Genomic DNA, 13,550 nt, shown 5'->3' on the forward strand with positions numbered 1-13,550 from the left:
CAAATTCTATTGGTCAATTTTTTCCGCCTAAATGAAGTACAACATGTGGCGAAAAAACAATGTCAGAATCGCTTGGCTATGCAAAACCTTTCTGGTGTTTTTCCATGTTAAAGTGACACATGTCAGATTTGCAAAATTTGGCCTGGTCATTAAGGCGCAAACAGGCTTGGTCACTAAGGGGTTAATACTGTCTTTGAGTTTCATGGGCTGGCCTATGCTGTGGGTGCACAAAGGCTTTCCCATTGCATTGTTCAGCTATCGGACACATACAAAGAATGAATTGGGCAGAAATGTGGGCTGAGGCCGAGGTCCTTGGCGAGGTGAAACTGCCTTGTTTGGGCGCTCTGATTTCTTTAAGTGTAATACTTTTCTTGGGTTCCAGGGGCTCGCCTATGCTGTGGGTGCACAAAGGCTTTCCTATTGCATTGGTAAGCTATCTGACACATACAAAGAATGAATTGGGCAGAAATGTGGGCTGAGGTCCTGGGCGGTGTGAAACTCTGTCATGTTTGGGCACTCTGATTTCTTCCTGTGTAATACCATATTTGTGCACCCACAGCATAGGCGATCCCAAGGAACTCAATGACTTCCCATTGCAGTGTTTATCTGACACCTACACAGAATGAATTGTGTGGGGACACATGGATTTCCCATTGCTATGTAACTCGCGGCACCTTGGGTCACACAAGGTGGAGGCTGGGACCGAGCCTGACCCTGGGCCCGCTCACGTGCTTCCCACACAGAGCATTGCTGCATTGTGGAGATGTGTAGAAGTGCTGGCACCTGAGTCTCCTTTATGCCCACATTTGCAGCTTCTGAAAATTTTGTGACGGAGGTGGCACGGGATTGGAATGATGATTTTACATCAATTTATCAATCGATTCTCAATAGCATTGTGGGCTATCGCCCACACTTTCAAAGAGGGTCGCTGCCTAGCCCTGCCAACCTTCTGCAGAGTGTGTCTCTGGTTCCTCCTCATCCATTATAAATAGACATGAGAGTGGTGTGGCTATGAAGCGAGCATGTGGCATGAGGCCAGCTGAACGCTGCGCAGGGAAAATTTTGGGTGAGCTGTGGACGTAAGGTTGGGGGGGGGGGGGTTGGACAGCAATGCCAGCATGTAACCCAGGAGAGGAGGCACCCGCAGGCAGTGATTGTCCTTGGTTGCAGGTAATGTAGTGCTTAGCTAAGATGTGCCAGCACGTGTACCTTGTTAATGAGGCTTTGTCCCAAGTTAATTGTTAGGGGGGTGACTGCCAGGCTCTTGCCCCCATTTTGGCTTAATAGTGGGTCCTGGGAGCCTCAGATGCAGCCATGCATGCTGCCCCTGTCCTTCCCTATCTGTTTCTGTGGTGTTTCCTTGACTTTCTGATGTTTTCTGGTGTTTGACAAGTCATCAGCTATGCGGAGCATCGGTCCCATACAAAAATGCTCGAGTCCCCCATTGACTTCAATGGGGTTTGTTACTCAAAACGAGCTCTCGAGCATTACGAAAACTTTGACTCGAGCAACGAGCACCCCAGCATTTTGGTGCTCGCTCATCTCTAATTATTACCATACAAAGGAGAGAAAATGGTCAAGCATTTTAGATTTCTTTTTCAGTTCAGATTGGATTTCCCCAGAAGTAGTCAGATGGCAGCAGTGGTGCTCGGTGTTCAGTAAGGCCAATTAGTCCTCCATCAATACTCTTTGGGTTGTCACAGCTGTATCATAGCAAAACTTTACCTTTCATGCTCATGAGCTCCCAGGAGTGGTTCTGTAAAGAAAAGTAAAAGCACAGAAACTTTAAAAATACAGTGGAGAACACATAAATCTCTAATTTCTCTTCTCTTCATAGCAGAAAATGACCTCTCACTTGCACTTGTTGGAGATTTCTGTTCCCTTTAATATGGGGGTAGAATATCAAATAACAACAGGTTTTATAAACCTCAAACACGGATGAGAGAATCTGATTGCCACCGGTGTTTATCAATAGTCTATATTCTCCTAATAACATACTTTCATCAGGACAGAAATTGATGTTGGACTGGCCATAAAAAACAGACAGCAGCAGAAAATACTAAAAAGTCTGTTTTTCTTTAAAAGCAATAAACTAGAAAGCTTTTTCAGTATATCAGAATGCTTGAAAATTGTATTTTTATTTCAACCTGCATACAAATGTGTCCTTCCTTAAATCTTCACTGTCATTTCAACAAGCTTATTTTAATATGACAGCCAATGTGATCACTAGTAAAATTGCAATTCACTTAACTGAAAATAAAGTTTTCTGTCTGAAAAATTGCTCCAACGTGCTGGCCACTAGAGATCGGCCTTCCTTTTAATAGGTTGTCCTCTGCCTGTTGTGTCTCTAGTAGACAGATTATAGGAAGTTAGGGTGGGCCTTAGTTAGTATAAGGGAGCTCAGTATATTACATACAGCTGATACAGCCTGTTCATTCTATTTTCCTCAGCTGCTACACTTTATGCCTTGTTAACTAGTGTACCAAATCTCCTCTATTCTGTTTTCAGCCCTGTAGAGTAATTCGCCATCAGTCCTGATAAAGCCCTGTCCTGGTCTTATGCTTGTGGCAATACTGCAGCTCTCTCTCCCTTCAGTGAAGAGTGGCGGGGTCCCAGATCAGAGCAGCACTCCTATTGGTTGAGGCAACTAAGGTAAAGTAGTGTTCTTCTCTGTCTGCCGTTTCTGTGTTCTCCTGTATGCCTGGCAGGCCAAATAGCAACATTCAACCATGTGGTGCCCTTTTATAGAAAGATTTGGCATGCAAAGATTAAATAATTTTCACTTGCACTGATCAGACAGGGGATGATGATACTCATGTGATGTTCCAAGAAATTCTGGCTCTTAGTAGAACCATCTTGTCACATGAGGCCCTAAAAGTGTTTCCTCTCTTGGCCTATAAAAAGGCTCTTGGAGGCTCCTTGTGTGCAGTGACCTCTTCTTCCACTTGTGTAAAGCTTGTTAAGCACTAGACGCCTCTATGACACAGAGAAGACATTTCACTCCATTAGCAGAGTTGGAGAGGGGGCACTTTATTGGGATTTGAGAAGCTGGATGGTCGTATTGATGAATTGGCTAATGAGGAAGGGTATTGTTTCTCCTAAGGAGAGGACCTAGAATGTGAGTGAGGAGACTTATGAGGCTATCCAAGCTCCTCTGGGAAATATGCAAATGGAGGATGGAACAATACCTCTGCAACACAACTTTTGGAAGGCAGACGTCCTGAAAATCAATGTCAGACTTTTTAAACAAGCCTTAAATAATGACTGGGAAATATAAGCCAAAGCCATAATAACCATACACAGACAGCAGCTGTTTCGGGGTGATTGCCCCTCTCACTAGCCAAGTCAGAAACCTACTCCACACTGATGAGTGGCAATCACCCCAAAACAGCTGTCTGTGTATGGTTATTCTGGCTTTGGCTTACAATTCCCAGTCATTGTTATCAGGCTTGTTTAAAAAGTCTGACATTGACTTGCAGCAATGCTGCCTCCCAATAGGTGGCATTGCAGAGATAATGTCCATTTACATAGGAATGTTCAACACTGAACGATTAGTGCACGATAACTGCATGATTCTCAACAAGAATTGTGCAGGCTAAACACACTGCCCAAGCAGACGACTTGGTGGTGATGTCAACAGCTTGTTTGCTCAAGCGAATGAGAATCCTCAGATACTTTGTCTTTAGAAAATGAGCATAAGAAAGTAAGGCACTGCATTATCAGTGATCTGAGATTGAAAGAGACTGATTCTGTCCAGAGCCTGTTCCCTGCAGCATAGATTAGCAGCAGCATTAATGAAAACACAAGCAAGTAGTCTGCCTGCTCTAATTTTATAACGGCCAGACTGCTTAGCATGCTCACTGAATCCACTGAGGGGCAGCTTTCAGCGATCACACCAGGGGAACGACAGGGAAGGTAAGTGTAACACATCCCCGAACTCAGCGGGTCACCTACTTTCAGCTCATAAGTTTAGCTCATAGGGATAAAAGTTGGTGACAGATTCTTTTTAAGCATTTTTTTTAGAAATATTACACTTTGATGTAAAATTACATAGAGATGCTCCCATAATTGTTAAGTGCTGGGTGCCATTTTCACAATGTCCCGGGTATCTACATTCAGAAAATGTATGGTTATGAGGGTGTAATATGATTTTATAATTTATAATTCAGATTTTATTTACCGTATATACCGGCGTATAAGACGACTTTTGAACCCTGAAAAATCTGCTCTGAAGTCGGGGGTCGTCTTATACGCCGGTAATACAAAAAAAAGAAAGTGTCAAAAAAAAATCATTACTCACCTCCCCCGGCGATCTGCGGCGCTGCTGCAGGCTGCCGCTCCCTCCTGGTCCCCGGCAGAGCATTGCTTTCTGGACGCAGGGCTTGAAATCCCCACCTCCAGAAAGCTAATACTGTGATTGGCTAACACACGCTGTCAGCTAATCACAGCCATTCAATGATGTCATTGAATGGCTGTGATTGGCTGAAGGCACGTGTGTTTTAGCCAATCACAGCCATTCAATGATGTCATTGAATGGCTGTGATTGGCTGACGGCCCTGCGTCCAGAAAGCAATGCTCTGCTGGGGACCAGGAGGGAGCGACAGCCTGCAGCAGCGCCGCAGAACGCCGGGGGAGGTGAGTAATGATTTTTTCTTTTTGCTCCGCTGTATTCCCGGCATATAAGGTGACAGTTGGGGGGTCGTCTTATACGCCCCGTCGCCTTATACGCCGGAATATACGGTACCTTTGTCAAAAGTGTGAACATTGTCCTGACAGAAAATGGATTAATTATTGGAGAGAGATTAGCTCCGCCCTGTCCCTCTTATTGCAAACAGATGGAGGGGAGGAGAGAGGAGGAGAGAAGGGGGGGAGTTTAGCAGTCACGCAGCTAAACTCCCTGCCACCTCTCTTCTCCGGCCGCTGTCATTGGCTCCTATAGGAGTCTATGCAGCGGCCGATGTATTCCAGTCAGGAAGATAGTTCCAGGACTTAGTTTTACAATACATGTATCCAAAAATGTATGCACCCAAAAATGGCACCAATAAAAACTATAGTTCATCATGCAAAAAACAAGCCCTTATACGGCCGTGTCAATGGAAAAACAAAAACGTTATGGCTCTTGAAAAGTGGAAATGAAAACCCCTAAAAACTTTTTAGTTTTCAGTCTACCTAAGGCTAGGGCTACGTGGCAACATGTCATATGACTTCAAGTCTCAGAAAAGTTACACAACAAAAAATGTTTGTGGGACTTGTCTGAAACTCGCTGTCATGCCCCAGTTTCAGAACTGCAATTTGGCTATTAAAAGACAGCCAAATTGCAGACAGGTCGCAGGCAATTCGCAGTCACACGCAACTTACATTGATGTCTATGGCGGAAAAGTTGTTTGTGAATTGTGACCAATTTGGTTTCTTGCAATTGTTGTGTTGCGGTTACATCAATCCGTTGGTTGCAAGGTTTCCCTATTGGTTTCCCTATTGACAATGATTAGATGCGACATTGTATGTGCCACTGCTATCTTTATTTCGCTATGTATCCCCAACCTAAAGCAAAAGACAATTATATGATAGAATTACAATTACTGTGATTAGAATAACTAGTATGATTACATTCATTTGGTAAAGAAATTATACGAAAAGCTTCTAGATTCCCTTAAGCTTCACATCCAATTTATAAATAAAAAATTAAAAGCTAAAATAATAAGAAACTAATTTAATTATCTTAGAATTCAATAATCTTTTTTATTGTAATCAGTAAAACAAGATTCATAGATAAGCAGACAGACAGGAAAGCAGCATGGAATCTGCTCAATGAAACAAGTCTATTAAGGCCACTTTTAGACAAGCCGATTCTCGTTTGAACAAGCGAGCGACGTCACCTCTAACTCGTTCGTACTCGCTCAACCGATGTAGACAGGCAGATCATCGTTGAGAATCATTCAGTTTGCTCACTTCTCATTCACTGTTTCACATTCCTATGTGATACTCTAAGTGCTGTTTAAGTGCAATGAGAAGTGAAGGAGCCAACATTGATTTTTAGTCTTGTTGAATCTGAACGACAAACAAAAAGTGAGCGATTGTCGTTCATCATTCGGTCGTTGGTTCACATTTAGGGTTCTTTCACACGAACGTAGGTGTTTTTACATTTTCATGTCCACGTTGTTTATTGGCATGAATGGACGTATTTCCACGATCATATCCAGCGTTTCCTTGCCCATTCACGCGACCGTAAGGGTCGGTTTTTAGCGAAACAAATATGTTGAATTCTGGAAAACCCTCGCTCTGCAAAAATCCTTGGGATGCCTTCCAATGTCTATATAGAGGCACCTGTAAGCTTTTTGCAGCGTTGGACACTGCTATAATGCCTCCCCCTCCCTTTCTTTGTCCAGTTCCCATAGGAGTCTATAGGAGCTGCCGCTGTATATTGCGCAAAGGATACTTCCAGAACTATTTTTTTGCCCCTTGTATATGCGTCGGCACGTATTTTGGTCGTGTATGTTCCTTTTTTTTTTTTTTTAATCATTGAATTTTCTATCGAGGTCAGGAAAGTATTACAGTGCGACATTTGACAAACATTCCATATATAGTTACAGTAAGTTGTTGGAAATATTAACATTATATATTTTTACCACCTCGGTATTTTCTGTAAATTTTACAATTCAACATAAAGACATAGCCGTTTTGTTAATGGAAACGTGCTTTCTAGTTGTCTAACCGACATACGGAAAATAGTTTTCAACATAGATATTCAATTTAACCATAGTTAACATCAATGTCTTGGCCTCTTGATAGGGAAGGATATTGATAGATTTCCATTTTGTTGCAGTAGATATTAGAATACAATAAAAGTGTAAAAAAATGACCATATGCATGGCTTTATGTTGTGCTAGCTTGTTCAGTTCATCCAAAGGATATTCAGGGCAAATTAGGAGTGCATTGACTGCTATTGTAACAGAAGAGGAGAGACCGATGGCTTATGGGATGTAGAAGTTTTGGGTGAGTTTTGGAGTTATAGGGCTCAAGACTGGTAAGGTTGTGTCTTTGTTGTCAGTTACTTTCTCAGTCTCATTCCCTTTTCACTTTGGATAGGTTGCACTAGTGATAGAGTGAAACTGATGACCTGAGAATAATTGTGCCCTCCTACCTCTGAATGGTCTGTGCCACTTTAACACTCCCCCATCTGCTTCCCTCCCATCTTCTTTTCAGCCACTAAAAATTTCATTACACGCAGGCTTTAACTTCATTAATTTAACCAGAAAAAAACTTAAAAACTATCTCAGTTGAAATTCATTGACTAAAAAGATGCTTCCTTCCACATAGGCAGTAAAATTGCACGATTTTCGCGCAATGCGAGAGCGTGTGAAAGCACAAAGTTATGAAACCCACGCTGTTCAATGGTTTCCTTCACATTTGATATGTTTTCACTCATGTGATGTTGCGTGACAAAAAAATCGTGGCATGTCCTATCTTTCGGCGTTTTGCTCTTTTTTATCGCCCATGTTTCCCTATGGAGCCCTTCGGTTTAGTGTATCACAGCGCACGAACTTGTGATTTTCATACAATACGATGCATTTTTAACATTAGAAAGTCCTATTGTCTTTCTTACAAAGAAATTGTGGGAAAATCGCATGAAGAAAACGTGCAAGAAAATCGCAAGCATCAGCAATGTTTTTGCAAGGAAAATATGCGATTTTTGCTGTGATTTGCTAGCAGCGATATCGTGATCGCCTATGTGAAACCAGCCTTAGGCAGTTGTAAACTACATTACTAGCTGTGCATTAAACTGGGTCTAAACTTAAACCTAAAGGCTATGGGCACTTTGGGTGGGAGGGGCAATTTTGTTTCACTTAAATGTGTTGATTTTGGTCTGTCAATCATTTTTGCAATAGCGTTTGATTGAAAATTTTGTACCGTTTGTCTTCTGCAGCTTCATCATATCAATGTACATAGAAACTAGTTCATGACCACAACAAATGCAGCGTCCGAGGAGCGGGCCCACAGCCGAGGATATAGCGGGGTAGATTGCGGCCCTGTAGCAGGGCTCTACCATCTCCTCTCCTGGGGGGTAGCACAGGACCCGTCCAAGTTACTGCTGGGGGAGTTTCACGGGTTACCCAAGTAGTGATTTACCTGAATATCCTTTTGTCACTCATGACGCCACTGTTCCTTCCTCTGCAGTGAATTCCAGAAGGTTGAAATAAGTGGTCAGCACACACAGGGAAACGTTTCAAAAGCAGAGCTGGAAATGGTCGGCAGTGTTCGTTTAAATCAGACGAGCGGGGTTTTTTTTGTGCGCCTATGTGCACAAAAAAAGCTCTTCTATTAGAACCATTGGTTCCCAATGCAGTTTTCACATGTCCATTTTTACAGGCGCAAAATAATCACACCTGCAAAAGATAAAACATGCGTGCAGCAGCAAGGTCTGTGCTGCGTGTAAATATTACCTGCGGTGAGTCTCCTCATCACTGAACACTGTGACAGCACTGTCACAGTGTTCAGTAATGATGGGACTCCTTGGAGGGACAAAAGAATCCCCTGCCACAGCTGTGGTAGAGGATGCAATGTTCTCCCATTGCTTTAAATGGGGCCGATACTGCAGCCACCCTATTGAAAGCAATGGGATGCAGGCAACCCCCGCAGTTATTTTGGAGGAAAGGCTTGATATATAAGCCCTTCCTGAAAATCATCCCTAGCTGCTGTTAAAAATAAAAGATATATACATCACCTCTTCGCCACTGTCGGCTAGTGTTCCTGCACCAAGCCAAGATCTCCAAAGGCTCATGGGTGTCAGAATGACAGATAACCCCATAAATGACACAATTTTAAAAACTACACCCCTTAATGTATTCTATACATTTCCATAAATGTTAATGCTATTATGTTCTAAGAAACCATAGAGGCCTTATTTGGGGCCATCAATTATTACTGCAGTGGCCGGTTCCTGAAATAGGCTATTCCAGACATTCACAGAACTCATGGAAAAGAAGCCATACAGGAGATTGAACCTCTTTCTCCGGAGAGAAGGAACGCCTTCTTGTCTTTTGAGGGGGATTTTCGTAAAACAACTTTCCATCATACTTTTTGTAAGGGGCATTTATATACTTTTACAGGTTAATCATGTCCTCCTTAGCTGTCTCTTCTCAAGATTAAATATATTCTTTGTTAAATATAATATTTCCTCATAGCTGAGATTTTCCACTTTTCCATGCTCCTTACCTGTTTAATACCTCTTTATACATTTTCTAACTCCAGGGCATCTTTAATCTTAAAGGGGTTGTATCACAATTGCTGGTTATTCCCTATCCACAGGGCATAACTTACTGATCGGTGGGGGTCTCACCCGTGAGAACACCACGATCTACAGAACGGGACACCCATCTCCCACACTGGCCGTCACTGTGGGGTCCCCCTCCTCCTCAATGCAGTGTTACTACACCACCCGGAGTGAGGAGGAAACTGAATGGAGTGCTAATTATGAAAGTGCACTTGTGCCCCATTTACTTTCAATAGGACTACAGAGCCGAACAGGTGCAGCTCGGGTATTTCTGTCAGTCCTATGAAATGACTGCCGTGCTGATTGCACATGCTTGGCCAGCGCTCCATTCACAGTGATGTCACTGCAGAGGGGGGAGTAGGGACTCAAGAGTCTAGTTCTGGAGATCGACCGGGTCTCTGTGGATAAAGGATAACTCACAATTGTTGTACAATCCCTTTGATCTGTAATTATTCTGAGCAGGGGCACAGCACAAGCTGAACTGGGCTCTTTAACCCCTTAGTGACCAGCCTATTATGCAGTGTAATGACCACGTATTATTTTTTCTTTTTTTCATTCTTTCATTCCAAAAACCAGAACATGTGTATTTTTTCATCGACATAGCTTGTTTTTTGTAGAACGAATTATAATTTTTAATGGCAACACTTTAGAATAATGTTTTAGCATAATGTTTTGTTTAGCTTTTACTAATTTTGGGGGGGAGAGATGGAAAAAAATAGAGATTGAACTATTTATATGGCATTCACTGTACAGTTTAATTGACATGCCAACTCAATTTTGTGGGTCAATATGATTATGGCAATACCAGATTTTTTTATATATATATATATATATATATATATATATATATATATATATATATATATATTTACACAATAACAACACTTTTAGAGCTTAAACACACGCAGAGTTTGAATAGTAGAAAAAAAATAACCCCAGTTCATGCGCTAATACGCTTGCCACTACAGAGTGTATTAGCGTATGTGCCCATCTGTTTGCGCCCTTAAAACAATGTATTTGCATTGCGCTTTCCAAGGCACATAACATTTTTATTATTCCACCAATGGGGCTATGTGAAGACTTGTTTTTCTGCAGGACAAGTCGTAGTTTCCAACACTAACATTCATGGTTGCAGATAATTTTTGATTAATTTTATTGCATTTTTTGGGGAGGTGAATGAAACAAAAACAACAATTCTGTATTTTTTTTCAAGGCTTTCAGTGTGCAGTAAAAACCACATCTTAAATTTATTCTTTGGATCAATACAATTACAGCAATACAATTTTTTTTATTTTTTACAGTAAAAACCCCATGTTTAAAAAATAAACAATTTGATGCCAATGCAGCTGTATGAGGGAGTGTTTTGCAGGACGAGTTTTAGTTTCCATTATTACCATATTGGGGTACACATGACTTTTTATCACTATCTATTGTGTTGTTAGTGAGGCCTTAGTCACACGGGCGTTTTTTGCCACGATTTGCGGATCACATAACGGATGTGCATCCCCAAATCGCGTGACCGGGGCCGAAAAATCGCCCGAAAAAACTGCTCCTGCCGCGTTTCAATAGAAACGGGCCGGAGCTGTCCAGCACATTGAATTCAATGGAGCCGGCAATACAGCCGGCTCCATTGAAAGCAATGCGCTGCGGGTGATCTCACGATGAATTGTCGGGAAGGGCTTAAATATATAAGCCCTTCCCTGCAATTCATCCAGAAATGTGTAAAAAAAAAAATATATATACACTACCGTTCAAAAGTTTGGGGTCACCCAAACAATTTTGTGTTTTCCATGAAAAGTCACACTTATTCACCGCCATGCGTTGTGAAATAAATAGACAATAGAGCCAAGACATTGACAAGGTTAGAAATAATGATTTGTATTTGAAATAACATTGTTTTTACATCAAACTTTGCTTTCGTCAAAGAATCCTCCTTTTGCAGCAATTACAGCATTGCACACCTTTGACATTCTAGCTGTTAATTTGTTGAGGTAAGCTTGTGAAATTGCACCCCACGCTTCTAGAAGCATCTCCCACAAGTTGGATTGGTTGGATGGGCACTTCTGGCGTACCATACGGTCAAGCTGCTCCCACAACAGCTCAATGGGGTTCAGATCTGGTGACTGCGCTGGCCACTCCATTACCGATAGAATACCAGCTGCCTGCTTCTGCTGTAAATAGTTCTTGCACAATTTGGAGGTGTGTTTAGGGTCATTGTCCTGTTGTAGGATGAAATTGGTTCCAATCAAGCGCTGTCCACTGGGTATGGCATGGCGTTGCAAAATGGAGTGATAGCCTTCCTTATTCAGAATCCCTTTTACCCTGTACAAATCTCCCACCTTACCAGCACCAAAGCAACCCCAGACCATCACATTACCTCCACCATGCTTAACAGATGGCGTCAGGCATTCTTCCAGCATCTTTTCATTTGTTCTGCGTCTCACAAACGTTCTTCTTTGTGATCCAAACACCTCAAACTTGGATTCATCCGTCCACAACACTTTTTTCCAGTCTTCCTCTGTCCAATGTCTATGTTCTTTTGCCCATCTTAATCTTTTTCTTTTATTGGCCAGTCTCAGATATGGCTTTTTCTTTGCCACTCTGCCCTGAAGCCCAAAATCCCGCAGCCGCCTCTTCACTGTAGATGTTGACACTGGTGTTTTGCGGGTACTATTTAATGAAGATGCCAGTTGGTTACCTGTGAGGCGTCTGTTTCTCAAACTAGAGACTCTAATGTGCTTATCTTCTTGCTTAGTTGTGCAACGCGGCCTCCCACTTCTTTTTTTACTCTGGTTAGAGCCTGTTTGTGCTGTCCTCTGAAGGGAGTAGTACACACCGTTGTAGGAAATCTTCAATTTCTTAGCAATTTCTCGCATGGAATAGCCTTCATTTCTAAGAACAAGAATAGACTGTCGAGTTTCAGTTGAAAGTTCTCTTTTTCTGGCCATTTTGAGCGTTTAATTGACCCCACAAATGTGATGCTCCAGAAACTCAATCTGCTCACAGGAAGGTCAGTTTTGTAGCTTCTGTAACGAGCTAGACTGTTTTCAGATGTGTGAACATGATTGCACAAGGGTTTTCTAATCATCAATTAGCCTTCTGAGCCAATGAGCAAACACATTGTACCATTAGAACACTGGAGTGATAGCTGCTGGAAATGGGCCTCTATACACCTTTGTAGATATTGCACAAAAAACCAGACATTTGCCGCTAGAATAGTCATTTACCACATTAGCAATGTATAGAGTGCATTTGTTTAAAGTTAGGACTAGTTTAAAGTTATCTTCATTGAAAAGTACAGTGCTTTTCCTTCAAAAATAAGGACATTTCAATGTGACCCCAAACTTTTGAACGGTAGTGTATATACTTACCTTGTCCCGGCAGACGGAGTTCAGCGCGGCCGGCCGACAGTGGGTGTGAGTGGGTGTGAGTGAGAGCTGCCCCTGATTGGTCCCTGCGCTGAGCCAATCAGAGGCAACTCTCACTCCCACCCATTCATGAATTCATGAATGGGTGTGAGTGAGGGCTGCCTCTCAGCTGCCTCTCAGCTCTCACTCACACCCACTGCCGGCCGGCCGCGCTGAACTCCGTCTGCCGGGACAAGGGGAGTATATATATATATTTTTTTTTACACATTTCTGGATGAATTGCAGGGAAGGGCTTATATATTTAAGCCCTGCCCGACAATTCATCCCGCGATCGTCGGCAGCCCATTGCTTTCATTCAATGGGCAAACATCGTTCTTCTCTGCCACAGCTGTTATAGATGAAAAAAAAAGCAATTCTTATACAGTTTATTTTTCTTTTTAGCAATGCTCACCACGCTGTATAAATAACATAATATTTTTATAGTTGGAAAGATTAAAAATGTGATGATACCTAATATGTGTATTTTTTAAATTCTAAATTTGTTACGTAAAAAAAAAGTTTAAACAACTATATGGTATTGCCTTGTTCATATTGAGCTCAGTTGTAAAATTACAACCTTACAGCTTATTTACATGGGCGTATATAAGAAAGGTTTTCACACCCGGCCAATATACGTTGCCCCTCTGATGCATTGGCTTACAATGCATCAGTGCACAGGGGCATATTTCCCCCCCAATGGGGCACTCCCACTCCAGCAGCGGCAGCTGCATAGATTCCTGTGGGAGCTTATGCTAGCTGCCGGAAAAGGGAGTTGGGAGGGGGTTTGGCCGTGTGACTGCTAAACTCCCTCCCCCCTTTCTTCTCCTCTCCGCCCCTTGCCACTGTTTACAATGGGAGAAGTGGAGCTAGGC

The sequence above is a fragment of the Eleutherodactylus coqui genome, chromosome 4 (assembly GCF_035609145.1).
Source record: "Eleutherodactylus coqui strain aEleCoq1 chromosome 4, aEleCoq1.hap1, whole genome shotgun sequence".
In the NCBI taxonomy this organism is placed as follows: domain Eukaryota; kingdom Metazoa; phylum Chordata; class Amphibia; order Anura; family Eleutherodactylidae; genus Eleutherodactylus; species Eleutherodactylus coqui.